The 27,756-nt window shown below is 43.4% G+C and overlaps 1 long non-coding RNA gene across 1 annotated transcript in view; it reads left to right on the top strand.

Moving 5' to 3' along the window:
• Positions 1 to 27,015, top strand: part of LOC119940604 — a 71,760-nt gene extending 44,745 nt beyond the window's left edge. The window contains exon 4 of the long non-coding RNA XR_005455028.1: positions 26,946 to 27,015. This is a non-coding gene — a long non-coding RNA (uncharacterized LOC119940604). The remainder of the gene's footprint in view (positions 1 to 26,945) is intronic.
• Positions 27,016 to 27,756: the final 741 nt, after the last annotated feature.

The raw sequence follows: 27,756 nt of genomic DNA on the forward strand, positions 1-27,756 counted from the left end.
ATTTTACAGATTAGGAAGCTGAGGCACACATACAGCAGGCAAAGGGTCAGTGTTTCAGATTCTCATTGTGGTCAATGTCAGGCGTATTGCTGCTGTAATAATCACTGGGATTTACTGTGCACCTACTATGTGCGGCACTTGGTAGAGCAGGCTAGAAGTCAAAGATGCAACCCGTGCCCTCCAGGAGCTTACAATCGAATGGTCCAGTATCAGGAGCGTACCGTTGGCCACGCTATAGAGGCCTATGCAGGGGCGTGGTGGCATGAAAGAAGAACTCCCTCCACTCACAGGGGATTGAATTATGTGGGCTCTTGGTACATCCATCCAAGGCATGAGACCCGGGTGAAACATCACAGGTATTAGCTCGAGGTGTTTAGCCCTAGGAACTGTAACAAGAATGGTGAAAACCCAAGCTATTTAGGGTGTTCTCAAAAGTCCATTTACCACTGGATCTTTATACCTTTACATTAGTGTCACCCACACTAATATGGGGGTAGAGGGGCCTCTGGGAAGAAGCAGAGAAGCGGTGTGTGATGAGTGAGCACAGGTCAGAGGATTTGGCTTCTAATTACCTGGTTCTGCCACTTGCCTGCTGGATTACCCTAGGCAAGTCATTTAACGTCTCTGTGCCTCAATTTCCTCATCTGTAAAACGGAGATTCAATACCTTCTCCCTCCTGCTTAGACTGGGAGTCCCACGTGGGACAGGGACTGTGGATGATCTGATTATCATGTACCTGTTCCACTGCTAAGTACCACATTTGGCACATAGGGAGCACTTAAGAAATACCACAATTACTGCTATAATTGTGGGCTCAGAGGGACCAAAACTGAGGGTCAGCTGATTGTTGAGGATGATGTCACTGTTGCTGCTATTGATTTTCCTGGATTTTGGAATCTCTATTGACCGAGAGACTAGTGAAGGGTTTAATTCAAATGGCCAGAAGCCTCTGGCTGGGTTGGCATGAACTGGAGAGACCTTTAGGACTGCATGTAACATCGGACTGCATTTAGGGGGATTTGACTCTTTGTGACATTTCTGTTTATAACTCACACAACTGCAATTTGTTGTGTGCATTTAGTTCCTAGGTTCGCTGCTGTTCGGTTCACCTTCATTATGAAAGCAAGGGCATGTGTTCTTTTGCAGTTCTAGATCACATTTTCATCTGTCCACATTGTTTTGTTGCTTCTATCATATTTTTTGTCTGCAGGCTGTAGGCCTCTGCACCGTGTATTTCCGTCTGGGAAGTGCGTGAATGTGGAACAGAAATAATTGGAAATGTCCATCTGTCTTACCAAGAGAGAAATCAACAGTGATGGATGGGATGATCTCAGTGACAAGGCAGGATTAATGTAATCTCTCAACCAGAAGGGGGGAGCCCATGTTTTATAGCATTTCTCCAGTCTGTTCTCTGTTCATTAGAGACATCGATAAATGAGAGAAACAGCAGGATATTCTTGTCAAAAACCAGAAGAGATTCATTAGGGGCAAAGTACAAGGTAATACATACAAATAAGGTGCAAAACAAACACCATGGATATAGGGTGGGGAAAGACAGACTAGGTTTGCATACAACAGAAAAAATATCCGTGGATCATAGTTGTCCACAAGTTGTTTACAGCTATATCTGCATGCAGCAGGTTTAAACTATTTTACCCATTAGTGATGGTATCTGCTAAGCATTTACTCTGTGCCAGGCACTAATTAGTCGTGCATAGCGGACACACACTGGGAACTAGATACAAGCAAACATTAGTACAGTGCCAGGCACAGAGTAAGTGCTTAACAAATATCATAATTATTATTATTATAAAATCTTTTGACAAGTAAATACTGTAGTCTACTGTTAAATGTGGGAGTTCCTGTGATAAGGAGAGCTGAGCAGAAGGCAGTACCCATAAATACAGGATGAAGGAAACACGTAACTGTAAATTTTAGAGACCAAGCTAATAGTATTGAACAGTGGACATATATATCATCAATGCTTTTCATTGATGTTTGGCCTATAAAAATGGGCTGATCCTTTCATCGCATGAGTTCTTTATCCAGTCCACCTAGATAACTTCCAGGTGGTTAGTCCTCTGGTCTTTGATGACTCAACTTGTTGGCAGCTGATCAGAGAGGGAGGGAGGGAGGGAGGGAAGGAAGACTACTAGGAACATGGACTTTGCTAGATAAGCTTCCTGTGAACCATTGCAGCTGAGTAAAGAGCTAAAGACACTCTGTCAGCCAGCCATTGGGGAATAGTGATTAGGATTTATTTTTGCTAAGAAACAGCAGCCAGCAGCTTGGGGCAGTTCCCAGGAAATCACACTGCAGTCAGGAAGAGGAAGATTTGGTTATCTCAGATTTATCAACAGTCCAGACCCCATTCTTATATAACTAGGAAGACTCTTGGGAGCAATATTGTCCCCTGGGGCGGAGAAGGGGTGCTTGCTCTTAAGATACTGTGGTAAGTAGATCACTTGCCATTACCAAGGCAACAACCTCTGATTTGGGCTCTGTGACTACCCACTCCGTTGTTTTGTATCCTTTCAAGCACTTAGGAGAGTGCTCCTGCACACAGTAAGTGCTCGATAGATACCATTGATTTGAATTCCATTGATTTGATGACGTAGCAGTGGTGGTGGTCACTTCAGCCGGGAAGGCAGTGAGGCCTAGTGGCCAGAGCATGAGGACGAGAGTCAGCAGATTCATGTTGTAATCACAGCTGGGGCACAAGTCTTGTGTGATGTTGGGCAAGTTGCTTAACCTATCTGTACCTCAGTCTCCTTTTCTCTAAAATGGATAGCTGATCTGCTTTCCAGGTTGGATGGTGTCTGTTCCTGATCTGATTCATTGATATCTAGTACTACCACACAGTAATCACTTAATGAATGTTGTTCTTACTTAATTTTGGGGCGGTGATGGAGCTGCTGGGAAGTCTTGGAGAAGGCAAGTGTCTCTCACCAATTTCAAGTCACACGATTGCTCTCCAGTGTAACATTTAGCAAGAGCTGGTCTACCAGGGGTGAGAGGGGATGAGCCTGAGGAAAAAAATCCCGGTACCTCCAGGCATTTCCCAAACACTCAGAATAAGTCTCCTACTTCCCCTCCAGAACCGCCCCCATCTCTGTCTCCAGTGGGAGCCCGCACACTGTCACAACCAGCCTTTACCCACAGTCACTGGAGAAGGTAGAGAGCCTTATTTAGCCTATACAGTCCTTGAGGGAAAGGATGGGGTCTGCCAACTCTATTGTACTGTATTCCCTCACTGCTCTGCACACAGTAAGTGCCATTGATTAATTGAGAGAGAAGGCAGGGGTCACTTTGCTCTGGAACACAAGATTGAGGAGGATCTCTTCTCTATTCCTCCCTAACCTAACTTCCTGGCCACCATGGATTCCCTCTTTCCCCTCCCCCTGCCCCCCTCACCCACATTATGACTGTCAGTCCAGCCAGGGGAGGCCTCCTTCCAAACACTGACTTACTCAAGCTTCTTACACAGCTTCTTACTGTGCAAGCTTCTTACTCAAACACCTTCTTACAAGCGCTTAGTACAGTGCTCTGCACACAGTAAGCGCTCAATAAATGCGATTGATTGATTGATTGATTACTCATTTCTATGGGCCGGGCCTATGGAAAGGCTGACCCTGGAGTATGGGCCTAAAGACTTTTTAACTTCCCTCATTCTTTTCCCCCCCTAAAAGAAGCATGAGGGTGGGAAAGGAGATTTGGGAACAACTTCCCAAACTTTATAGCTGCCACTGACTGAACATTTCAGTCCCTCCTGCTGCTGATCAGGCCTCTTTTCCTCCTGCTAAATTGGTTTTTAAGCAATTTCATTAAGGCTGGAAAATTGATATGAGGCTCTGAGACTCCTAAAGATGTGATCAGCAGCCGATCTGAAATCTGCTTGAATAACAAATGGCCCAAGACAAATTATCTTCTGACAGGCTTTCTAACCCTGATCTGGAGCTTCAGCTATGCACACAATTGAAAGGAAATGCATGGGATTCAAAGCACATCTAGGACCGTAATTCAATCTTTTCCTCCCAGATATACACTACTTTCTGTTCTGTTGACCCCCTGTAAATTATTTTAGCATTAGATTGTAAACTCCTCGAAGACAGGGATCATTACATCCAGAGCTTGAGTGCCTGACACATATTAAGCTCTTAACAAATACCATTATTATTATTACTCAATACTATGCTAGATTTTTATTTCTCTAAGGTTATACGTAACAGTGAACTACCTGTTGCTGATGTGTTCTGGTGGAGGAAATCTTTGTTAGCAAGATGATTAGCCTCATACCTTTCAGTCATTTATATTACTACTGTTAAGGGATCAACATTTTCTTGTAAGAAATTGACCCAGTCAGTGTGAATCAAGTTTTCTGGCTCCATTAAAATTTAGATAAGATAATTTTCAGACAAACCTATTCTTCATAAGCACTATTTGCTACAGATGGATAACCCAAATATAAATTTCAACATTCATTCATTCATTCAATCGTATTTATTGAGTGCTTAGTGTGTGCAGAGCATTGTACTAAGCGCTTGAGAAGTACGAATCGAGAACATATAGGGACGATCCCTACCCAACAATGGGATCACAGTCCAGATGAAGTCAGCCCTCCTTTTTGTGAAGTCATAGTTGGCGGGACACCATTAAATTATATAATCTGGTCCTCAGTCAGGGCAGATACAAATCAGAACCCTGGTTGACCCTGTTGGATGTTTTGTGGCGGCTAATGTTTCAAAAGACAGTATAGAGAGGGAAATTTCCCAATTCCTTTCAGGGATTATTTTGCCAAAGCATAGCTCTCCATCACTGCAAGTTGCTACTCTTACCTTAAACTCCTTTCCCTTAATTTTATCCATGACTAAATTACCTCTTTCTTCTTCATCCCTGCTTCTTTCTGGGATACATCTGACATGTGTATCCAATTATCTCTCTACCTCATGCTATTGTGGCTTTGTGACAACCTCTATTCTTTGGCCCACAGCCTCTTCTGATTTATCATCAAGACCACTCCTTAATCAGCCTGGTCACTTTTTTCTCTGAACTCCCCGAGGTTTATCTCCATTTTCCATTAGTCAAATCCTTCCTTCATTGATTTCTTTGCCTTTCTAATCACTGATTGTTCCAGCCCGGCTGGAGCGGTGCTGCTGGAGCTTCATAAAGTTCTCATCATTCAACCTGGTTTCATTTTTTTTCATTGGTGGTGACAGAATAAGTATAGTAGAGCTGCCCTTTATTGTGCAGTCACTCTCCTGAAAGTGAGATCCTATGCAGGAGTGCGGGGTGGCTGAAGAAAAGTGACAGAATAGATCTGGAAAATGACTGGGTAACACATGCTCAGAAAGGTTACTTGTCATCCAGAAGTAATACAGCAGACTCTTGTAAAAAGCCAACATGAATGGTTTCTTTTTAATGCCCAAATTTCAAAATATTGAGGATGATTTACACATGGGCAGTGTAGGAAAAATGAAATATATCCAAGGAATGAAAATAAAATTTTAAAAAATTGCAAAGAATTATATTACTGTGAGGTCTGCATTGTAAAATTCAGCTGTGAAACAAGAGGGATTGTGGGTGAAACATTGATTCAGTAGTAAATGTATGGAGCTTGACTCTTGGACAGGTGTTTTCCAAGAGATTGCTTTTGCATTACAGCATTTCAGCATTCATACTGGGGCGGTAAGGGGTTGGATGCAGAGGGCTGAAATTTGTCCCCATATTTCCCATTGGAACAATAGTTCATTAATACCAGTTTGGCTTATAATGAGGCTTCTTAAGAATGCATCTGTTGGTATTGAATGGACTGAATTCAAACAGGAGCTAGGCATTTAAGCTGTCGGCTTCAATAGAGTATTTGAAGGTGAAAATAATAATAATTACCACACTTGTTAATAATAATAATAATAATGTTGGTATTTCTTAAGCGCTTACTATGTGCCAAGCACTGTTCTAAGCGCTGGGGAGGTTACAAGGTGATCAGGTGGTCCCTCGGGGGGCTCACAGTCTTCATCCCCATTTTTACAGATGAGGGAACTGAGGCCCAGAGAAGTGAAGTGACTTGCCCAAAGACACACAGCTGACAGTTGGCAGAGCCAGGATTTGAACCCATGACCTCTGACTCCAAAGCCCGGGCTCTTTCCACTGAGCCACGCTGTTAAGTGCCTACTATGTGCCGGGCACAGTTCTAAGTGCTGGGATAGATACAAGTTAATCAAGATAGACACAAGTGCAGTCCCTGTCCCACATGTGGCTCGCATTCTTAATCCCCATTTTACAGATGAGGTAATTGAGGCACAGAGAAGCTAAGTAACTTGCTCAAGGTCACACAGCAGACAAGTGTAGGAGCTGGAATTAGAACCCACGTCCTTCTGATTCCCAGGTCCATGTTCTATCCAACACTTATGCTCCTTCCTAAGGAACCCTGGCCCCTAAATGAAAAGGAAACATTTTCAAATTTAGTCATCAGCTACCTAGAACACTTAGGTACTTCATTCAATCGTATGTATTGAGCGCTTACTGTGTGCAGAGCACTGTACTAAGCGCTCGGGAGGTACTTATTTATATCCATCCTCAGCACTTACGTAAATACATTAATTCAGTTGAACATTCATTTATTTTGATTCTAATTGTAACTTTTATTTTTGTCTCCCTCAGAGTGTAAGTTCCTTGTGGGCAGGGTATCGGTTACTTGCTTGATTTGTACATCCAAAGGGCTGACTACAACGCATTCAATCCAGTGGGCACTCGGTAAATATTATTACTGCTACTTACCTTACACTCAGTTTCAAGAAAGCATATTCTCTATTGCTCTAAAACTAGAGCGATCTTCAAGGTCTGACAGGGCAGGAGAGTGGAAGGCACTGTCCAGATGGGACTGTCTCTATATGTTGCCAATTTGTACTTCCCAAGCGCTTAGTACAGTGCTCTGCACATAGTAAGCGCTCAATAAATACAATTGATTGATTGATTTAATCCATCTTTCTGTTACCTACCAGTGCCTTCGGGTCTGGCTAAATGATCCAAGAGTTGGACAATAGGGCTCTAATACCCCCTAGGACCCTCCAACATGACATCCCCCTTTTGAGCCAGGATCCTTCTGTATAGTTCTGTATATTCAGAGTTTCTGGGTGCTACTGGTCTGCTTCTGAGGCAGTGACTGGATCTAAATTTACTCCAGATAGGCAGACCTATCGGGCCATTCAGTCCCCCAGTTCTACTGAAGGCCCCAAATTATCTGTTTGGGCTGTCACCCCCGGAGCAAATCAACGAGACGATTGTGCACAATGGGCTGTGTTGATCGAGCATTATCTGAAGAGCATGGTATTACCGATGAGGGCATAATTAATTCCAGCAAGGTTCATTTCTGAACACACCAGTTGTTCGGCGTTTTCTGGCAGCACTCTGGGTATTTATTTGGTAACTGGAGTTACCAAACCGGAGAGTTGGCTTGGGATTCAAGAGTGGGCTGAATCAGCCCCAGATACAGAACATAAATACCAAACAGGCTATTTGTTTTCTACTTTCTCTCACCAAATGTCCTGAAGGACTGGGGCTGGGAAGAGACACAGTGCCTTGAGGTAGCAGAGTGCCTGATGCGAGAAAGAGGCTTGAACCTGAAGAAGCAGCAAAGGGGCCTCCTCAGAGAGAACATTTTAAAAAATCAGGAAACACATAAAAATTATATTGCCGCTTTGGGGCATGTTGGGAGTCGGTGCTTTCAAAACACCAAAAATCACTGTCCACATCTGTACGATAAGTGTCTTTTATTTTTTTTGAGAAAACTTCTCCAGTGAAAATATCTTTTTAATAATCTGCATGCAGTCCAACAAACCCTGACCTAATATAGAAGAAATATACATGGTGAGTGTTCTGGTTGACAGACTTCAAGTTTTGTAAACTTCAAGTCACTAGTTGTTCCCCAGAGCCTGCACCATCAGCAACAATCATCTTTCTTGTTGGCCTGAAAAAGGTGTACATTGTTGTTGGGGGCCTATTTTTGTTCTCTACTAACTTTCCCTGGTAATGTCATCTGTCATCCCGAACCTAACAGCTTGGCACAGGTCACAAAACTGTAGAGTACCTGGCCTCTCCCTCCTTCATGGCCCAAACTTGTCCCCTTATCCTCTCCAATTGCCTATCATTTTCTGCGCATGCACTAAGTTATTTAAACCCAGCCTGACTTGAACTGTTTTTCCAAGACTTGGCTTTAATATAACATAAGAAAATAAGATAGCGTTGGAAAGGCGTGATGAGGTAGATAATGAAGTGTGCATATATATATTATAGATTAGATGTGTATATATATATATATACACACAGATTATATGTATATATATACACACGCACAGATTTTATATATATATATATACACACACACACAGATTTTATATATATAAAATCTGTGTGGGTGTGTTTGCATGGACAAGTAGTCACAGGAGACCATGACAACATGCAATCTTTTGGCGTCTCTGTGCTCTTCACCTTCATTATGGTGAACAATTCAGAGTCCTATTGAAAGCAGGACAGTGTTTGGTAACCTCTGTTTTGATAAAGATTTTTTTTTAGAGCTAAACGGGTGATAAATTACTCTGAGTTAATAACCACATCCTGTCTCTCTCCTTAGTCCAAGATCACAGAGATGACTCAACTAGCACTTTTTCGACTAATTAGCTCACATTAGGGGGTATCAGCCAGAATGCGGGTTTTTGCTGCAGTTTTCTTGTGGCTGACAAACAGCTGTTTCCAAAGCATACTTTTTAGAATAATGAAATGTACCTAAGGGGAGAAAGCTCTTTATAGATATAAAAGCTCTTCTGCAACTTTGGCTTGGCATAACACTGTGGCTGCCCCTCCAAAGAACTGCCCCTTGTGAACTGATCTTTCCAGGCATTCAGTTATTCACTCTCTGGATTGGGGCAGTCCGTGTCAGGGAACACCGAGCTGGTACATTAGCCCTATGGGACTGCTGTAAAATGGTCACCAGCTCTCCTGGGATATAAAATATTGAATATCCTGTTGTTCCTCCTCTCTATTATAGCAAGGATGTGAAATCACCCTGCCTCCAAGAAGTCTTCCCCGTTTAGGTTCTATTAATCTCTAGTCCCTTCAAGTTACATCCACCCAACTGTCACTTCAGAACTTCTGTGCCACTGGTGTTCTCCCAGATGTCCCGAGTACTCACATACATGTCTTACATATCCTATTACCTGTGCACTACCCTCTTCTTTCTTTGTCCTCTCTGTAAATTATTTGTGTTCATCTCCTCAACTAGATTGTAACCTCCCTGAAGGTAGGGATCACAGGGACAGCCCTGTGTACATCATCACATAACTGTAATTTGGATTTTTTCAGCCCCAGATGCCTCACCTTATACTTGCTCACTCTGAAACTCATCCACCACTTTCCTGACATTTATCCCCATTTGCTCGACACTTCACCATCTGGGAGAGCTTAAAGCCATCTGTAAACTTGGAGATTTCACTGCACGCTCTTTCAACCAGATCATTTATGAAACAAAACTGGTCCCAGCACTGATCTCTGGAGGAGCCCACTTCTCCATCCTGTTAAAGTGGTGGTTTTTTTCCCATACTTTCGTTTTCCTATCTTTTATAATAATAGTAATGATGGCATGTATTAAGCACTTATTATGTGTAAGGCACTGTTCTAAGAGCTGGGGAGGTTACAAGGTGATTAGGTTGTCCCAAAGGAGGCTCACAGTCCTAATCCCCATTTTACAGCAGAGGTAACTGAGGCCCAGAGAAGTTAAGTGACTTGCCCAAAGTCACACAGCTGACAGTTGACAGAGCCAGGATTTGAACCCATGGCCTCTGGCTCAAGGAGAACAACATGTCTCATGACTGTTGCATTCCAGGTTGATCTGTCCACTGCTGTGTTCTCCTACCAGTCCTTGACTTCGCCACACTGCTGGATACACACGTTTTGTGGACTGCAGGAAAGGAGCTTGGAATTTTCCATAGCCTAACAAGGGATTAGGAGAGCTGAGGAAGTCCTCTTTTCTGGAATTAGAACAAAAAACAAAATGAAAGAAAGAAAGTTAGAGAAAGGAAGGCTTCCGTACTTCAGATAAAAAGTGACTTACGGTAAAGTCGTGTTCTGTTTAAGATGGGAATATACAGATAGTTTCACCAGGCAAGGCTTTTCAGGGAAGGGACAGTGTGGGGAAAAAGCCGCTGTTCTCTCTTAACCTTGGTCCCTCACCAGACTCAAGGCCTCTTCTCCGCAGGTATTTATCCCTCCACAAAACAAGCAGGATTCTGGGTTTCCCAGAATTGCTCTACTGGGGCTGAAGCGGAATCATTCTAACAAGGTTATTTAGCTCAAGAAGCTGAGATTGTCCAGCTATCACTCTTCTGGCTACTGTTTGCATGCTTGTGTAAATCATCATCATCATCATCAATCGTATTTATTGAGCGCTTACTGTGTGCAGAGCACTGTACTAAGCGCTTGGGAAGTACAAGTTTGCAACATAGAGAGACAGTCCCTACCCAACAGTGGGCTCACAGTCTAAAAGGGGGAGACAGAGAACAAAACCAAACATACTAACAAAATAAATGGTCCAGTAGTGGGACCAGGCTCTCGCTCTGCAGGCAGAGGAGTGAAGGCTAATTCAGGGGTCCTTAGTCCCGGCAGATATGACTGACTCTTAAGAATGAAGATGACATTGTTAATATTTTCAGAGGTACAAGCTGGTGGAGAATTCAGTGAAGATTTTGGCTCTCTAAACGAGGACGGCACCAAACTGAAACTAAGATTGGATCCTCTATCACAACAGCGTTCTCCTTCTTGCCTATCTCTGTTGGAATTAGTGTTAGGTTCTTTAACATCACAGATAAGCCTTCCCCCCAGGCCTCAAGTCTTCAGAATAGCAAGAGAAAGGAATGATAAGTGTTTTTTGCATAAGCAAATTGTTTTAGAATTGAAATATTTTCATTTTCTGCCCTATTGGAGATGCAGTAGAACATTTTGGCATTTGAAATAAACACTGTAGCCTTGTCTTTGCAGTTCTTTCCATCTAGTGCGATCGAGGTTATTTTTCTATAAGATTTAATCATTCTTATGCTCATATGGTGAATGAACTATTGAATTATTGTTTTCACCTTTGTATCTTCTGTAATTCACTTGCAAATTATGCCATATCAACTTCCATTCAATCCCCAGTACAGTTTAGTGCCTAGAATTTTGAGCTGTCTCGGAATGAAATCAGTACTCAGGTGCACTCTATTCCTATGAACCGAAGCAGATGTTCAGAGGATTCTCTATGTAGTATCTCTCGGTCATTAACTGAAAGGAAGACGTCTAGAGCAGTGGTGCCATTTTTGTTATGCTCATAAAGGAGCCCCCTTCATCTGCCTGGCACGTGATGGTCTCAGAATGGCAGCCACACTCTCTCTGGCAGGGCTGCTTACTGGCCACGTGCCACTCCCCGGCTGCGTGGTACGAGGACTTTCATCATCATCATCATCACCATCAATCGTATTTATTAAGCGCTTACTGTGTGCAGAGTACTGTACTAAGCGCTTGGGAAGTACAAGTTGGCAACATATTGACTTTCCTTTGGGGTGAGCTGGCATGGGCCAGCTGAGTCAGCCCACCCACCAAGAGGGTGGGTTGGAGATACCACGGTAGCTGGATGCTGGTCACTTTAGGGGGCCACAGCATCCTGACATCATTGACTGGCTGATCGATGGACCCCGGCACAACTCAGTATCACCCGTTCCTTTAAACACGGGGCCCTCCCAAATTCTGTCTGGAAGCAGGAGCTTTGGCTCCAGGACCGAGCCCATCATCATCATCATCATCATCAATCGTATTTATTGAGCGCTTACTATGTGCAGAGCACTGTACTAAGCACTTGGGAAGTACAAATTGGCAACATATAGAGACAGTCCCTACCCAACAGTGGGCTCACAGTCTAAAAGGGGGAGACAGAGAACAAAACCAAACATACTAACAAAATAAAATAAATAGAATAGATATGTACAAATAAAATAAATAAATAAATAAATAAATAGAGTAAAAAATATGTACAAACATTTATACATATATACAGGTGCTGTGGGGAAGGGAAGGAGGTAAGATGGGGGGATGGAGGGGGGACGAGGGGGGGAGGAAGGAAGGGGCTCAGTCTGGGAAGGCCTCCTGGAGGAGGTGAGCTCTCAGCAGGGCCTTGAAGGGAGGAAGAGAGCTAGCTTGGCGGATGGGCAGAGGGAGGGCATTCCAGGCCCGGGGGATGACGTGGGCCAGGGGGAGATGGCGGGACAGGCGAGAGCGAGGTACAGTGAGGAGATCAGCAGTGGAGGAGCGGAGGGTGCGGACTGGGCTGTAGAAGGAGAGAAGGAAGGTGAGGTAGGAGGGGGCGAGGTGATGGACAGCCTTGAAGCCCAGGGTGAGGAGTTTCTGCCTGATGCGCAGATTGATTGGTAGCCACTGGAGATTTTTGAGGATACAGGATAAAGATAATAATAATATAATAATAATTATAATATAATAATATAATATAATTAATATAATATAATAATAATAATAATGTTGGTATCTGTTAAGCACTTACTATGTGCAAAGCACTGTTCTAAGCGCTGGGGAGGTTACAAGATGATCAGGTGGTCCCACAGGGGGCTCACAATTTTAATCCCCATTTTCCAGAAGAGGTAACTGAGGCCCAGGGAAGTTAAGTGACTTGCCCAAAGTCACACAGCTGACAGTTGGCAGAACTGGGATTTGAACCCATGACCTCCGACTCCAAAGCCCGGGCTCTTTCCACTGAGCCACAGCAGCTTATTCTAAAGATGTCCCGGTCTTCTCTGCCGGAGATTTCTGTGTGCCTGCATCACCCTCCCTGCGGATGAATAAGCTAAAGAGGAACAACCAGCAGCTTGCCAGGCAGTTTTCAGCTACCTGCTGTTTAAAACTCTTCACTTACCCCAGCTTTGGAGACCCAGGGAGAGAAAACAGTTCCCTGGTGTGTGGATGCAAATGCCAGCTCAGAAAGTGTGAAATGCTAATGGGTCTGCCAAGGAACTCCGTGAGGACACCGAGTGCACACTTTTCACGGGGTTGTATTACTGCATAAATGGGATTTATAATTAATCTATAGGCAGTCGCCCATGCTCACGACTGCCTGACCAGCCATGATCTCCAACAGTGGAATTCAGGAGATAGTTGTCAAAGAAAAGGTTAAATAAGGTCTGAATGCTCTCTAATAAGAACTTTCCAGGGAGCTGCAGACTTGGCAGATACATAATCACAAGAGTCCTCCAAACAACAAAGTGATTCCAACACACACACACATGTGCGAGCGTCTCCCTGGTGCTATATTCAGTGCCCCAGTCTCTGTGTCCTTAGGGAGGTTCATTCATTCAATTGCATTTATTGAATGCTTACTGTGCGCAGAGCACATTGTATAATAATAATAATAATAATGATAGCATTTTATTAAGCGCTTACTATGTGCGAAGCACTGTTCTAAGCGCTGGGGAGGTTACAAGGTTATCAGGTTGTCCCATGAGGGGCTCACAGTCTTCATCCCCATTTTACAGATGAGGGAACCGAGGCACAGAGAAGTGAAGTGACTTGCCCAAAGTCACTTGTCACTGAGCTGACAAGTGGCGGAGCCGGGATTTGAACCCATGACCTCTGACTCCAAAGCCCGGGCTCTTTCCACTGAGCCACGCTGCTTCTCCAGTACACTGTACTGTGTGCAGAGTGCAACAGGGACAATACCTACGTGGGAACCCAGCAATAGAATATAGAATATAAAGGTATATGCATAAGAAATACTTGCAGTAGGCATTAAATATTATCTATTGACTGATCAGAAGTGATGAGAAGCATTTTGGCCTAGTGGATACAGCATGGACGTGGAGGTCAGAAGGACCTGGGTTCCAATCCCAGCTCGGCCAAAATACCTGCTGTGTGACCTTGGGTAAGTCACTTAACTTCTCAGTGCCTGTTTCCTCATCTGTAAAATGGGGATTAAGACTGTGATTCCCATGTGGGACATGAACTGAGTCCAACCCTGATTAATGTGCATCTACATTAATGTGCAGCTACTTCGGCACTTAGAACAGGGTCTGGAACATAGTAACAGCTTAACGAATACCATAAAAAAATGCTCAAACCGTGATTAGGGCACAACCACAGGCTTATTAATACCTGTGAGAGAATCCTTTATATGTAGGTTTCTAAACTAAACTAGTTTAGTTTTCAGTTTAACAAACACAAATCTATAGTTCAGTCAATCAATCAATGGTATTTATTGAGCACTTCCTTTGTGCAGAGCACTGTACTAAGTCCTTGGGCGAGTACAATATGACAAAGTTGGTTGACTCAATTCCTGCTCAGGAGTAGTTTACGGTCCACAGGGGAGACAGATATTAAATTACAGATAGGGGAAATAGTACATAAATGCTATGGGGCTGTGGTGGGTAACAAAGGGGGGTACACAGCAAAGTGTCTTAGAGCCAAGGGTAAGGAGTTTCTGTCTTATTCATTCATTCATTCATCCAATCATTTATTGAGCGCTTAATGTGTGCAAAGCACTGTACTAAGCGCTAGGTAGAGTACAGTATAACAACAAACAGACAAATTCCTGCCCACAACGAGCTCACAGTCTAGAGGGGGGGCAGACGTCAATATAGATAAACGAATAAATAGATAAATTGCAGATGTGTACATTTGTGCTGTGGGGATGGGAGGGAGCATGAATGAAGAAGCAAGTAAGAGCTGTGCAGAAGGGAGTGGGAGAAGAGGCGAGATGGATTTAGGGAAGGCTTCTTGGAGGAAATGTGCCTTCAATAGGGTTTAGAAGTGGGGGATAGCGATTATCTGTTTGATATGAGGAGGGAGGGCATTCCAGGTCCTCTTTATGTGGCAGTGTCTTATGCGGCAGTGGGTGGGCAACTCCTAAAGGTTTTTGAAGAAGGCTGGGATAAGGCTTGAACGGTTTATCAGAAAAATGATTCGGTCAGCAGAGTGAAGTGTGGACTGGAGTGGGGAGGCTGATACTGAGTCAAGTAGTATGTAAGTGCTTGGATCAGCATGGTAGCAGTTTGGATGGAAAGAAAAGGGTGAATTCTAGAGATGTGAAGGTCGAACAAACAGGATTTCATGACAGATTGAATATGTGGGTGGAATTCATTCATTCATTCAATCATATTTATTGAGCGCTTACTGTGTGCACAGCACTGTACTAAGCACTTGGGAAATACAAGTTGGCAACATATAGAGACAGACCCTACCCAACAGTGGGCTCACAGTCTGGAAGAGTTGAATGAGAGATGAGTTCAGGATAATGCCAAGGTTAGTGGCTTGTGAGACAAGGAGGATGGTGCTGCTGTCTATAGTGATGAGAAGACAGGGAGAAGACAGGGTTTTTGTGGGAAGATTTGGAGTTCTATTTTGGTCTTGTTAAGTCTGAGGTATTGGTGGGGCGTCCAATTAGGGCCTTATTAAAATTAGCACTTACTGAATGGAATCTAGCTCACCTTAGTTTAGGGAAACATGTAGTTCATAAATGATTTTTAAGAATGACAAGCTTGCTATGATGTTGACGTTAAGATGAGAGTTGACTGTAATCAATTTTGTTTGGCTCTGACTTCTCTGTTAAAGGGATATGATGGCCTTGGTTTCTGGACAGTTCCCCTTGCCTCCTTCGGATTTTATTGTTGGCTCCCAGAGACAGAATCTCAAGAAGCCCATCATGTAGGGACTGATTGTATGGGCATTTTGGTCATTCAACCTAGTAGAAAATGCTGGAAGAATAATCTGAGCGGGATTGCCATGCAGTCTCAGAACACTGAAAGGCTCCTTCAGGGACAGAGAGGCTAATTGTTTTCCACTTGGCCCCGTGGTCAGTAAAGTCGCCGTGAAATAAATCATTCCTCATCAGGGGTGTGTAATTAGAGATGACTGTGTGGGGTTCCGGGAAATGCTGACTGATTGCGTAAAAAGGAAAGACCTACCGGAGTCTGTAGTAAATGTGAATTAAAAACAGTACTCCAAAGGATGGAAATCTTTTTCCGGTAAGAGCACCTGGGGTCTATCCAATATCCTTGCAGCATTCACCTAAAGGTTTAAAAGTTGGGGGGGGGGGCTTTCTGTTTTTCCAATGGAAAAAGCACTGTTCTGTTTACTAGAAAACCTGGGTTTTAGTCTTTGTTCTGTAGCCACCTGGACATGCATTTCCCAATATGCTGGAATCTTCCTCCTTCTTCTGCTTGTTGCACTCCACATTTTATCATAACTGGTAGGAGTGAACGTAGGAGTGGAGCTGTGCAAGCCACTAGCACTATAATCAATTCCTCTGTGAACAAGCAATGATATTCACTGAGCATTTACTGTGGGCAGAGCACTTTAGCTTAGGAAAGTACAAGACAGTTGTAAGCATGAACCCTGCCCACAAGGAGCTTCCAGTCTACAGATTCTCATCTACAGGCTCTCGATCCTGAAGTCTCGTGGATGAGGCTAATTAGTCATCTCTGACAGGAGGGAGACTCTATCCTCAACACTGTAAAAGTGGGAGTGGGTTTGAATTTGTGCCAGTGGATTGGAGAATAGGAGGAGGAGGATAAATAGGAACAGCTTCTTGAAGTAAATGGACTTAGGGTTGTGAATTCAGCTCCATATCCAAATACCTGAATATGACGGCCTATTGCTGTGTGAGTTTGGGTAAGACACTTAACTTCTCTGTGCCTCCATTACCTCATCTGTAAAATGGGGATTGAGACTGTGAGCCCCACTTGGGACAATCTGATAACCTTGTATCTACCCCAGTGCTTAGAACACTGCTTGGCACATAGTAAGTGCTTAACAAGTACCATCATCATCTTGCCTTTAAAGCAGTTGTTTCTGTCAGATGGAGGGCCTTCTTTGCTAAAAAACGGCAAAACAATCAACCACCCCGCTAAACCCATGTGGAAACTGTCACTAACAGGTGGGAGCACATCAAGAGTCTGGGGCAAGGAAGAGAGAAGTGCAGGGGGCTATTTCCATAAGGCTGTCGGCAAATACGTGTTGGACTCGGATTCAGTTTTCTTCAATAAAGAGGGAGTCATTTGGGAAAGACAGATGAATCCACTTAGACGCACTCAACGCCTGGGGTCATATGAAGAGCAGGCTGAGAGTATAGTCAGTCATTCACAAAGTGGATCATGTGGAGCTAGAGATAGAGAGTAGAAGAATGGGCTCTTTGATAGAGACACTAACAGTTGTCAGAGGTAGTCTAAATTATTTCAAATATCAGAGTACGCCGTATCGAACGGTTCATTCTTCAAAGAGAATGTTTGAAGAAAGGGTCCCCATGGGGACAAGTGTGTTAAGTTATTTGACTTGCCAGCTGGTTTCTGCCTTGGCTCTCATCTTCCTTTCTGAGCAAACCAGCAGGCAGTACTGGTTTCCCTCGCCAACTGTTGAATTTGGTTCCTGAAAGTCACTGTGGTTGGCAAAACTGTGGTTAGTGAGACTAACGGCTCTTGGGGAAAAATGGGGTTAGTGCTCTGTGCCTTCATTCTCACTGGGTAAAGTCTGAGACCTTTTTATGATCAAAAGTAAACACTAAGCTGGATGAATATTATTAATATAGGAGCATGAAGTGTTTGTAGGAAAGATAAATAAGTGGATCCCCCTGGGCGTCTTCACAAATAAGTCAGTCCCATTTGCTTGGAGGCTCTGATTCAGGGTGTGAATGCAACCCACAGTGTAATCAGGGGAAAATGAAGCACATGCCAACTGGAACCGAACAGCATGAAGCACAGTATGAGACGAGAGATGTGAATACTTGTGATGGGAGAGCCACAGGTGGGGAGCAAGAGTACGAACAATTTGAAATGGCTTTGGAAATGGAAATTCCATAATTCCATAAGCAATTCCTCTGTGCAGATTCTTGGTCCTGAAGTCTTAGGACTGAGGTGCTTGTGTTGCTCCGATGGGAGAGTCCATTATCATCACCTTAATGACTCAGAAGTGTATCCTGGAGCAATCAAAATGGCACTGTCATGGTCAGTGGGAGAAAAGGAATGGGTGTGGGGAGAGAATGCTAGGAATTTTGAATTATATCTCCCTTACAAGACTGAATATGGGTCTACACGTGCAAATTATCTAGGAAATCAAGTTCCCAGAGTACACTTTTGTCCCATTGATCAGTCTACCCACAGGAAATATCCATATAATTCTAGCCAAAGTGTATTCTGGGGGTTTGATTGGTGGGGAAATTTACAAGTATTGACCAAGAATTAGCTGTTGAAAAAGAGTATATGAGCAGGGACTATGGTACAAGGTAATAAACACTGGACTCATGAGAGGAAAACTATTATGTCTCCCAAGACACTGGCCTGGCGTGAATAGGGGAAGAAATATTTTTGGAAAGGATTTTTTGTAGAAATGAAATGCCATTACACATAATTTGGAGCCACTCTAATCCCCTTCTTTCAAGGTTCATAGCAGTATTAAAGAATGGGTCCATTGAGTAGATAACTAATCTCTGTTGAGAAGATAACCAAACTAAACGGTACCACGCAAGGGGGCAAGAAGCCAAAGGGGAAACTGGTAGAAATTGTTACTGGCAAATGGAAGATTATAGCTTTTAGTACCATGTCAGAGAAGCACATTTAAACATTTAAAAAAAACCACTTTCCTTGTGGAATCTGTAAATCTCATTTCCAAATTGCTGCTGCATTTAGTTGATTCCAAGTTATCTTAGTAATTTATTCTTTTTTCCCATCTTAATTAGGATTTTTCAAAGTAGCATGTTTTATACAGGAAGCAGCTTGCAGAGGTGGAAAGAGCCCGGGGCCTGGGAATCAGAGGATTTGGGTTCTAATCCTGGCTCTGCCATGTGTCTGCTGTGTGACCTTGGGCAAGTCATTTAACTTCTGTGTACCTCAATTTCCCCATCTGTAAAATGGGGATTGAATCCTACTCCCTCCTACTTAGAATGTGAGCCCCATGTGGAACCGGGACTGTGTCCGAATTGATTATCTTGCATTTACCCCTGGCACATGGTAAGCACTTAACAAGTACTGGGAAGCAGCGTGGCTCAGTGGAAAGAGCCTGGGCTTTGGAGTCAGAGGTCATGGGTTCGAATCCTGACTGCCAATTATCAGCTGTGTGACTTTGGGCAAGTCACTTCACTTCTCTGGGCCTCAGTTTCCTCATCTGTAAAATGGGGATGAAGATGTGAGCCCCCTGTGGGACCACCTGATCACCTTGTAACCTCCCCTGCGCTTAGAACAGTGATTTGCACATAGTAAAAACTTAATAAATGTCATTATTATTATTATTATTATTATTATTATTATCACTGTAATAACAATTACTGTTACATATTTGGTAGGGACCGTCTCTATTTGGTTGCCAACTTATACTTCCCAAGCGCTTAGTACAGTGCTCTGCACACAGTAAGTGCTCAATAAATATTATTGAATGAATGAATGAATGAATGAATGAATAAATATTTTCAGGACATTACATGCCTGTGAAGGGCTCACAGTGTGTAATTTTGACCATAAGACCATGATCCCTTCCTTTACTAGGTCAGACCAATGGTCTATGCAGTCCAGTGTTTTAGCTCCAATAGGGGCGGCAGGATGTTCGGAGGGACCATGCTGGCTGCCCTCCTAGTCATTTATCCTCATCGTTAAGAATGGATCAGCTGACATCCCTATCATTTCCTTCTCCATGCCTGACTTTACCCCTAGGACAAGACCATAAGAACTGAAATGCTGCTGTTCTGCCTGTTGCTGACAAATGGAATTTACAATTCCACCATCCAAATTGAATTTCTTATGCCAAGATTTAGACCATGAGCCCGGGGGGCTGGAAAACAGATTTCCAAGTAGCCATAGGCAATATTGGAGGACTTTGAACAATATTCCTATAAAGGGCCCTTTTCCCGCACGTAAAGATTTCCTTTCACCTATGCCCACCCATTTGGTTATCCCTAACGGTTTCTGAGTAACGGTCTTTGCTGCCCATTGCAGGCCCCCTGGAGAAACAGGTAAATCCCTTACTGTCTTCAGCCAAGCCTGAAGTGGTGAATTACTGGCTTTCCCTAGGCCTCCAGGCACTTACACCTTTAGGTCAGAGGAGAGAAAGTCTGGAATTTCCTACCAGGGCTTTTGCCCCCAAGGAATCTGCCCCTCATGTCAGGAGGGGCAGATCCCAAACATCAGAACCCTTTCTGATTGACAGCCCTGGGAAACTGCCTAGTTTATCTCTTGTTAAAGTTGGCTCTGCCTGGAAAGGCCATCAGCATGGCATAGGACAATCTTTCCATGCTCACAACGTGTCAATCACACATGGTCTTTACAGTCATTCCCACTTCCATGGGTAGGATGTCACTCTGTGACACTGCCTTGGGATGTGGAGGGCAGCAAAATCTATATGAATACGTATATTGGTTACTTCTGCAGGGGACATTGACAACTCAGCATGCAGAATCCCATACCACAGGACTGGAGATCTGAACTCCTTTTGACTAGGCAAAGCAGCGTGGGAAGCAGCGTGGCTCAGTGGAAAGAGCACGGGCTTTGGAGTCAGAGGCCATGGGTTCAAATCCCGGCTCCACCACTTGTCAGCTGTGTGACTTTGGGCAAGTCACTTCACTTCTCTGGGCCTCAGTTCCCTCATCTGTAAAATGGGGATGAAGACTGTGAGCCCCTTGTGGGACAACCTGATTACCTTGTATCTACCCCAGTGCTTAGAACAGTGCTTTGCACATAGTAAGTGCTTAACAAATACCAACATTATTATTATTATTATTAGGCAAGCAGATACTACCCCAATTCCTGCAGCTCTGCATGAGGCACAGCAGCACTGAGCTATCATGCATGCAGCTACAGCAGCACAGAGAACGGCAAAGATGAAAAGTCGAAGAGGGTTGTCTACCTATTAAGAAATGCATGGTGCATCAGAGTCTGTCCTTGGTTTCCATACTTGCTGGCTAGCAGCAACCTTAAAAATAACAATTATGGTATTTGTTAAGTGCTTACTATGTGCCAAGTACTGTCCTAAGCACTGGGGTTCATACAAGGTAATCAGGTAAACACAGTCCTTGTTCCAAATGGGGTTCACAGTCTTAATCCCCACTTTACAGATGAGGTAACTGAGTCAGAGAGGTTAAATGACTTTCCCAAGGTCACAAAGTAGACAAGTGGCAGAGACGGGATTAGAACCCATGTCCTCTGACTCCCAAGGCCGTGCTCTTGCCACTAGGCCATGCTGCTTCATATTAGAAATATGAAACTCTGACAGGTTGGGTTGGAAGCCACATTTCCTAGGAAATCAATGAGCACCAATTTAATATTGTTCAACTCTTGTGCTTGAAGGCTCCTGAGTTATGGAGTTTTGGGTGGCTATGTGGAAGGGTCTAATTAGTTGCTTAGTGAACAACATTGGCCTATCCAAACAGTGGCTCTGTGGTGAGCTGAAATGGGGTGGCCAAAAGCAGCCATCCCAGGGAAGCACTTTAAAGATACAAAAAAACTCCATCTCAGTCAATGCAGTGACCCAGAAGAAAGTTGAAAGCAGGCAAGTGGTGGAACCAGGATTAGAATCCAGGTCCTCAGACTCCCAGACTTGTGATCTTTCCACTAGGCCAATTGTTGATGGATTGACTGATCAGGGTGGGCTGTGTATCCAGGGTTACCCTGCATTTTCCCAGCACTTCTCCCTGAAAAAGTTAAAAAGAGCTGCCGGCCTGTTTCTCACAAAATGGGATTCTAAAGAAGAGCCCTAGCTCATCTTTCTGGGGTTGCAGTAGCCACTTCAACTGGCTCCCCGGGGAGGTAGCCTCCCAGAGAAACAGAAAGCCTGTCGAGCTGCAGCTGTGCTCTCACCCGTGTTAATGAATTGTTGGTTTGTCAGTATATATGCCATATGGCTCCAAAGTAGATTTCAATTTTATGTGGTGGAATTGATCATTTGGATGCTCTGCCCCTCTCCTGGATTTCAAAATTACCTAGCCAGCATTGAGGAAATTTTGGCTCCTGGCTTTTGTGCCATTTTACAATGACTGAAAGAGACTGATTTTCATTTTGATTGTTCTAGCTCTGCACTATTTATGCTTTTTGATATCTAGCCAATGGATAGAATATGGAAGAGCAAGTTTGTGTATCTCTCTATATGCCCTATTTGAACCCAACTCTTAACACTTCTCATTTTCTTTCTTTTCTTGTGGTGTGTGTTAAGTACTCATATCACATAAAACGCTGTAGTAAGTACTGGGGAGGGGCTTGGTGATATTACTTTGGATATGCCAACTAGTACTTCCCAAGCGCTTAGTACAGTGCTCTGCACACAGTAAGTGCTCAATAAATACGATTGAATGAATGAATGAATATGACCCCTGACCCTCAGGGGGCTCACTTTCTAAAAGATAGGGGGAGAATGGACACAAAAGGAAAGAGCTAACAGGTAAATTCAGCAAAAAAACAATCCCTCAGAAACACCCACTGGGGAAGCAGTACTTGGGTTCTTCAGTATTTCAGGCAAAGCTAAAAGTACTTAAGTACTTGGGTACTTCAGGAAAATCCAACCTGATTTTCTTGTATCTATCCCAGCACTTAGTACAGTGCCGGGCACACAGTAAGTTCTTAACAAAAACAAAACAAAAGTCTACCCTGGGTCTAACCACCACAACCAATCCCCACAGTCTAACTGTTATACAGAGGTTTCTTCTCCTCTCTATCAATCAATCAACCAATCAGTCAATCGTATTTATTCAGCAATTTCCATGTAGAGCACTGTACTAAGGGCTTGGGAAAGTACAATATAGTAGAGTTGGTAGGTACTATCCCTGTGCACAAGGAGCTTACAATCTCTAAGGAGTGGTGTTTCTCTCCCCGAAGGTGGGGAATATAGCTCAACATGGGTTTAGTTGGGTTTTTACTCAGTATTCCAACTTCATATCCCTGGGTTTAAGAAATCTGAAAATCAAGGAGGGCTTAGCCGCTATCTTCCTGTCCCTTTTCAGTGACCCACTTAAACATGAAAATGGTAGATTGAAATGATGTCTGTCTCATTTCTAAACTACAAAACTCAGATTTAGTAGTAGTGAAGGTCCTTCTTGTGAAGGTCCTGGAACAGAGTTAGAACACTAACACTGAGGCAATGCTTGCCACGTTGTACCTATGTCTTCTTGGGAAATTTAAGGATATAGAAAAGAGTTAGTGCTATTAGAGGTGGTTTATTCTTAGCTCTGAAGATGGGTGTTGAGAAAGACAGTCATAACAATGCTTCCAAGCATCCTGTTGCCATAGCAACGCGAACCAGAATAATGGACTGGATGGATCATTGGTCCGACACAGCAATGGCATTTTTTTATGATTTCAAGATCAGTTTATAGAGAGATGTATCAACTGTTCCATTTCCAGTGGAATACCGAAAGAATTATTGTTCCAAGTGACTTGGTTAAATGATCATGCATCTTCTGTTAGTTCACTCCCAGGGAAGAAGAGGGGTTCCATTAGTTGGCCCAGTAATAATACAATTCATCACAATACCTGGCTGTTGGCAAAGGAAAATTCACTTTTACCAGATGCTCAGCATTTCCAATCCTGCAATTAGGTTTAAAAGAAGCAAATTAGCTTCGGTAAGTCTCTGGGTGAATCCTTACTTTACATATTGGAGACACCACCTGGTATTTGCTGCACAATTAACGATATTATGAATTGCACACAGTGTTTTCAAATAACACTCAGGGTACTTGTGTGTCTGTCACAGGAAAGGGGGAGAATCCTACTTGACTCACGAAGGCATTTCATGTAGGTGTTTTTTTGAAATTCATGGATAAACTCAGTACATACTGTAGAATACGTCTGGCCCACTTCAGACTTCTCACTTCTTCCCCTCCCTGCCACGAGCCCACTGTTGGGTAGGGACTGTCTCTATATGTTGCCAATTTGTACTTCCCAAGCGCTTAGTACAGTGCTCTGCACATAGTAAGCGCTCAATAAATAACGATTGATGATGATGATGATGACACTTGGTCACTGGAGTGGGTTTTTCTCCCAGACTCATGGGAAAAGAGGGCCCGGTGGGAGGAATTAACTGGGGCATCCCTGGGTAACACAGGTTTCTGAGGCTGTTCAGAATCTCACTTCTTGCAGTGAGTTAATTCTCCCCCCACTTCTTGCCCCCTGAAGAAAGCTTATGGGAATAATAAATGATGTTTTTGGCCAGGAAAGGTTTGGGGAAGACATATGGAAAAATGGAAGGATGGTAAAGAATCAGTAAGCAAGAGTTAGTAAGGGAAAGAGAATCAATCACCAGTATTGATTGAACTCTTACAGTGTGCAAACAATGTGCTAATCACTTGAGAAAGTACGACAGACATAAAAGACACAGCCCCATCCTCAAGGAGCTTGCAGTCAAGCTTTACCTTCCCAAAGTGTCAGTGATAGACCTTCTTGTATCATAAAAGTTTCTTTAGTGGCTTGGATTATGCCCTAGAAATATGCTTATTCAGTTTGAGGATAATAATAATGATGTCATTTGTTAAGCACTTACTATGTGCAAAGCACTGTTCTAAGCACTGGGGAGGATACAAAGTGATCAGGTTTTCCCGCGTGGGGCTCACAGTCTTCATCCCCATTTTACAGATGAGGTAACTGAGGCACAGAGAAGTTAAGTGACTTGCCCAAAGTCACAGAGCCGACAATTGGTGGAGCCTGGATTTGAACCCATGACCTCTGACTCCCAAGCAGTGCTTTTTCCATTGAGCCATGCTGCTTCTCTAAGGATAAGGTTAAGAAGGGGAGAGTGATGAGGATAGGCTACCTGACCTAATATGAACTCAGTCCTCTCCCCAACCACCACAACTCCCTAACGGATCCCCTGGAGGACCCAAGGCTCAGACTGAATCTTGATGGATCAAATACTAGTACTCCCAAAATTTGCATCTCTTAACCAGTCACTTAATCAATGGTATTTAATGAGCAGTTACTGTGTGTAGAGTGCTGTAATAATGATAATAGCATTTATTAAGCGCTTACTATGTGCAAAGTACTGTTCTAAGCGCTGGGGAGTTTAAAAGGTGATCAGGTTGTCCCACGGGGGACTCATAGTCATAATCCCCATTTTACAGATGAGGTAACTGAGGCACAGAGAATCAATCAATCAATCAATCGTATTTATTGAGCGCTTACTGTGTGCAGAGCACTGTACTAAGCGCTTGGGAAGTACAAGTTGGCAACATCTAGAGACAGTCCCTTCCCAACAGTGGGCTCACAGTCTAAAAGGGGGAGACAGAGAACAAAACCAAACATACTAACAAAATAAAATAAATAAATAGAATAGATATCTATATACTATATATATATCTATATACTATATATATATATGTATACATGTATATATACATACACATATATATGTATGTATATATATACATATATGTATATATGTATGTATGTATATGTATAGGGAAGTTAAGTGACTTGCCCAAAGCCACACAGCTGACAATTGGCAGAGTTGGGATTCGAACCCATGACCTCTGACTCCAAAGCCCATTCTCTTTCCACTGAGCCACGCTGCTTCTCTACTGTACCAAGTGTTTGGGAGAATGCAGTAGAACAGAATTGGTTGACATGTTCCTTGCCTTCAGGGAGATTACAGTTTAGAGGATGCAGGACATTTTAACAATGCATGACTGGAAATTCCCAGTAAATCAACTCCAGGGACGGCCCCAGCCCAGGTCAAGTGGACTCCTGGACTGCTTCATGCAAATCTGGTCCAGCTGGAGTTGAGCTCTGCTGAAGATGGCCTGGAAGGCCTAGCCACGCATGTGGGTAGGAGATTAAAGCTTCTAATTCTGCTCTGTATTCCCAAGTACAGTGCTCTGCACACAGCAAGTGCTCAAATACTATTTCTTGATCGCTCAGCACACAGTAGGCATTCAATAAATCCTTCTAATACCGATAATGATGAGTCCAGTTTTCCTTGGAGTTTCTGGGTGTCAGTCCCAGTTGCCCAGGGAACAACCCTGCTTGTGGGAAACTACTTTCAAGAAGTTGGACTGTAGTTTTTCTCCAATCCAGCAGGTATCCATCTTTACTCTGTGCCCTTCTACCCTGCCTCTGAACCCCAAACACCAGAACAGGGGGTGCCAGGGTTGAAAGGTTCCAAAAGGCAGCTGAATCCAGTTTGAATTTGGTGGGTTTGGGCCAGTTTAACCTGACCAGATGGACTCAGGATGTGCTGGACCCATGGCCCAGAGATGGATCTAAAATAGATTGTAATCTCTGCTGGACTGTAAGATCCTTGAGGGTATGCTGTGTCTAATAACTCAATTGTACACTCACAAACAGTAGCTTGTTCCACAAGGAGCAAGTGCTCAATAAATCCTATTGGTTGTTTTGTGAGAAGCAGATAGAAAAACAGATGGGTGATAGTTTCAATTTTTAGTGGTCCTGGTGGCCAGAAGGATTCATTAAAACACAGTGTATAACAAAACTGCTTGATGAAGTAGTAGTAGAGTTATCCTTCAGTTCAAAGATGACGTGTGAAAAAATTACAGCAGTATGAAGTCCAAATTAATTCATCTATGGTACTGCTGTTGCCCTAGAGCTTCCAGAACTGGGATTGGGACCATCTGGGGCTAGAATGATACACACTATTTGAGGGAGTTAGTGGATTGGGGTCAGTAAGCATGAATTGCCTTACTGACTCAGCAAGTGTACCCTAAAATCCCACTCCTGGAGGAGTTCCAAGAGGCCTAGCTACATATAGAATGGTTTATCCTTTAGAGTCTGCCCAAACAATCTCGCCATAGACAGTGTAGATGGACAGGAATTAGTGAATTGTAGTTAGCTAAATTTAGTTAAGGTGCCTCGTAAGGATGGCCCAGTCTCAGTGTTTGCTCTTTGTATTTATAAGAAGGCAGTGCTGCTCTGCTGTTTCACAGTCTGTCCTCATATTTCCCTCAGGCAGAAGAACACACTCAATTCAGATAGGAGCTCCTGGACACCAGAAACATCTCATTCCAAGCAGCATCCCAAGGAACAAAAATCCAGGCAAGTTCAAAAGACACTGGGATTTTGTTTATTTGGCCTGGGCTGGGATTCGAGGGATTCTTATTTTACCTCAACCTAAAATTGCAACAGAAAAGACTGGCGTGGCCTCTAAAGGAAGTGTTTCCTGACAGGAACTCATCAGTATTTGTTGAGTATCTGCTGTGTGCTGAAATCGTACAAAACATTTAGGCTTAATCAATCGGGGTATTTATTGAGCGCTTACTATGTGCCAAGCACTATATTAAGCACTTGGGAGAGTACAGTGCAACAGAGTTAACGGACATGTTCCTTGCCCACAATGAGGTTACAGTCTACAGAGTCATACAGTAAATGTGGAAGATACAGCCCCTGCCCTCAATGAGCTTTCAGTCTAATGGAAGAGCTTACAATCTAGAGTTAGTAGATTGGCTGAGGACTCTCCTTCTCTCGAGGACTCTAAATACTCCTGCCCAGCTTTCCCAAGGGAATGTCGGCAGGACATTTTGCATATGCATGCTGGCAGAGAAAGTTACTACAGACCAGTTAATTCGTAGCATTTATTTAGCTCCCACTGTGTCTAGGACAGTGTACATTATATAAAGTATATTACATTATATTACATGTGCATTTCATAAATTAGTAGGCCTGATCCCCACAATCAAAAACCTTAGAACTTAGCCCTTCAGTGAAGCTAGAGAGTATCGACAAGATGGGAAATGCTTGGAAGCAGCACCTTCACCTCCCA

Source organism: Tachyglossus aculeatus, chromosome 19 (genome assembly GCF_015852505.1).
Source record: "Tachyglossus aculeatus isolate mTacAcu1 chromosome 19, mTacAcu1.pri, whole genome shotgun sequence".
NCBI lineage: Eukaryota > Metazoa > Chordata > Mammalia > Monotremata > Tachyglossidae > Tachyglossus > Tachyglossus aculeatus.